This window comes from Benincasa hispida, chromosome 6, assembly GCF_009727055.1.
Source record: "Benincasa hispida cultivar B227 chromosome 6, ASM972705v1, whole genome shotgun sequence".
Taxonomy (NCBI): Eukaryota; Viridiplantae; Streptophyta; class Magnoliopsida; order Cucurbitales; family Cucurbitaceae; genus Benincasa; species Benincasa hispida.
The window spans coordinates 32049546-32052581 of NC_052354.1; positions in this window are offsets into that span (position 1 = coordinate 32049546).

A 3036-nucleotide genomic window follows, 5' to 3' on the forward strand; every position below is an offset into this window, starting at 1 on the left:
CCTGTGCCCTCTAGACCATGGGAGAGCGTGTCTCTCGACTTCATCACCCATTTGCCCAAGGTGGGAGAGTTCGAATCGATCCTTGTTATCATCGATCGGTTCTCAAAATATGCCACTTTCATCCCAACATGAAGATGTGCACAGCCGTGATGACTGCCCAGCTATTCTTCAAACACATCGTGAAATTATGGGGCGTCCCCGCGAGCATTGTTAGTGATCAACATGGAAGATTCACTGGGACATTTTGGACAGACTTGTTCAAAATATTGGGGTCAACACTGAATATCTCCTCTAGCTATCATTCCCAAACTGACGGCCATACGGAACGCTTCAACAGTATGCTCGAGGAATACCTGCGTCACTTTATCGACGCTAGGCAGAAGAACTGGGTCCAGTTGTTAGATGTGGCTCAGTTTAGCTTCAATAGCTAGCAGAGTTTCGCGACCGGAAAAACGCCCTTTGAAGTGGTGTGTGGTAGACAGCCACTCATGCCACACTTGGTGGACCTCCCTTATGCAGGCAAAAGTCCTCAGGCACATAACTTCACTAAGGAGTGGAGCAAAACCTCTGAGATAGCTCGCGCCTACCTGGAAAGAGCGTCAACAAAGATGAAAAAGTTGGCTGATGAGAAATGGAGGGCCCTCGAGTTTCAAGCTGGGGACAAGGTCTTGATCAAGCTACGATCGAAATAGTTTCGTTTCCGAGGCCAGAGAGACCAACAGCTAGTAAGAAAATATGAAGGTCTAGTAGAGGTAATTGAGAAGGTCGGGAGAACCTCATATAGGGTTCAGTTACCCTCATGGATGAAGATTCATCCTGTCATCCATTTGAGTATCCTGAAGCCCTATCATCCCGATCCCGAGGATGAACAACAAAATATGCTAAGACGCCTACCGGTCACGATGAAGAATTCCACTGAGAAAGAAGTGGGGGAGAATGTCACGGTCATGCTTGTCCAGGGCCTGTTGCCCATGGCCGCATGCCCGATCCAACCCCCTTCTAGCATGCTTTCATATCATGTATTGTATTAGCTTAGTTAGCTTGATTTCTTTACATTTTCATTGTAAGTGACCACTTGCCTTTTTGCATATGCAAGGGTGCCAGTTGGCTTTTTGTTCAGAATGCATTATATGGAGATAAGACTAATCATCACTTCCCCATACCCAAAGTAGTACTCTATAAAGCTGTTGTTGTTGCTTATTGCTTTCTAGCCTACTACAATCTTTCTTTCTTTATTCGCATTCATAAAAACTTCTTACAAAAACCTTTTCTCCAAACCCATTTTCTAAAACCGTTTTCCCTAAAACGGGGGTGGAGGTTGCGAGAGGCACTCGGTGTGCCACCAACAATCCGTATTCGAATTGGCTGACTTGTTCGTGAGCGGGAACAAGTACCACACAATTGCTAAGAGAAACTCCCGAAAGAGCGATTGTGACACCAGGCATGTTAGCCTCTGTATGTGGCATGGTGATTAAGGCAGACATGTCGGGCTCTGTTTGCGGGACGTCGGCCTGTATAGGTTCAACGTCAATCGGTGATGTTGTGGTAATGGTGATATCAGGCTGTATAGGGAGGTTGAGAGTAGGTTAATGGGTGGTATCGGGCTGTAGAGGGGGGATGGGAGTGTCAGAGGTAGTCGCAGTCGTATCGGGATCCCGAGATGGGATGGGTGAACTGGTCGTCTCCTCATTCACCGTGGAACTCTTCAATTAGTAAAGTAAAATGGTGAGTTCACGAACACGTAAAAGCTAAACACATAAAGACATAAAATGATGCAAACCTTGCACATAGACTGCAACAATGACAGGATGGCTGACAATTGCCCTTTCATGTCAGTCATGTTTTCCTCCATACTGGAGACACGACTATCTAAACCCGATATACGGCCATCCAACCTCAATAGTGCATTGTCAATGGACCGCAGGTACGAATAAGTAGACTCGTCTACATTGGCTCCCTCCCTGCGGCGGGCAGCACACTCAGGACACTCCTCATCCACAGTCGCTCTGTACTGGAGTCCGCAAAAAAGACATCAACTTGGTTCAACTCATCCTCCTTGCGTACGTCCCCCATCATATCATGGAACATATCATCACTACATGTGTATGTCCCTCCTTCCACCCTTCCATATTTAGCATCCTCGTGCTCAGAATGCTCGGGTTCATCCCCTCCCTCCACCCTGACAACCTCATCATTGTCATCTCCACGATGGTCATCACCGTCACTTTCACTTTCGAGACCACCCCCCTCACTCGTCGACCTTGAGCCACTTTCAAAACTATCATCATCCGCACCTAGCTCAAATATAGGTCGTCATTCCACTAGGGTATCCCGAAACTCCCTTTCAGCATTTGACATCACAGTGCCCTCTTTAACCTTTATCTGCGTTAACAACCTAGTAAACTGCTTAGTGTCAATGTAACAACCATATAAACATATTATGCATAGAGTAAACGTACATTGTTAGACTCGAATATCTCTCTCTCTCGAGTACTTTGAAGGACACTGAGTGGAAGCATGACCATCGTAATATGCAGGGCAAAGCCATCTTGCTCCTTCACTCCACAATGTTCCCAGTTATCGATGAAGCTAGGATCTCGTACATCCATACCTAAATAAAATTTAAAATATATTAAGAACAATAGTAATGTTAGATCAAATAACACGATTATTATGTTAATCAAATTTACCTGGAATGCTTGTGAAAATCCACGTAAGGAGTACTTCACAACGTAGTTTTTATTTGATTTGACCTTCGTCTTGTATAGACTGCTCTTATCATTCAAGGCAGTCTTTAGGGCATCCAATTTTCTCTCCTAAATAATGGTACCCCAATCAAGACTATTGTAGTGCTCCAAGCTTTGAACGTCCTTGAAACGTTTGAGGTAGACTGCATTTTTCTGCTTGTTTTTCCCCATCATTGTGACCTCAGTATAGTAAACTAGGCTGATCTTCACAGCATCATCATCGTTTTCAAACTCTAAGTCCTTGTATTTTTCTTCAAGTTCACGGAGGTGTAAAGTGTCCTTCGTCACT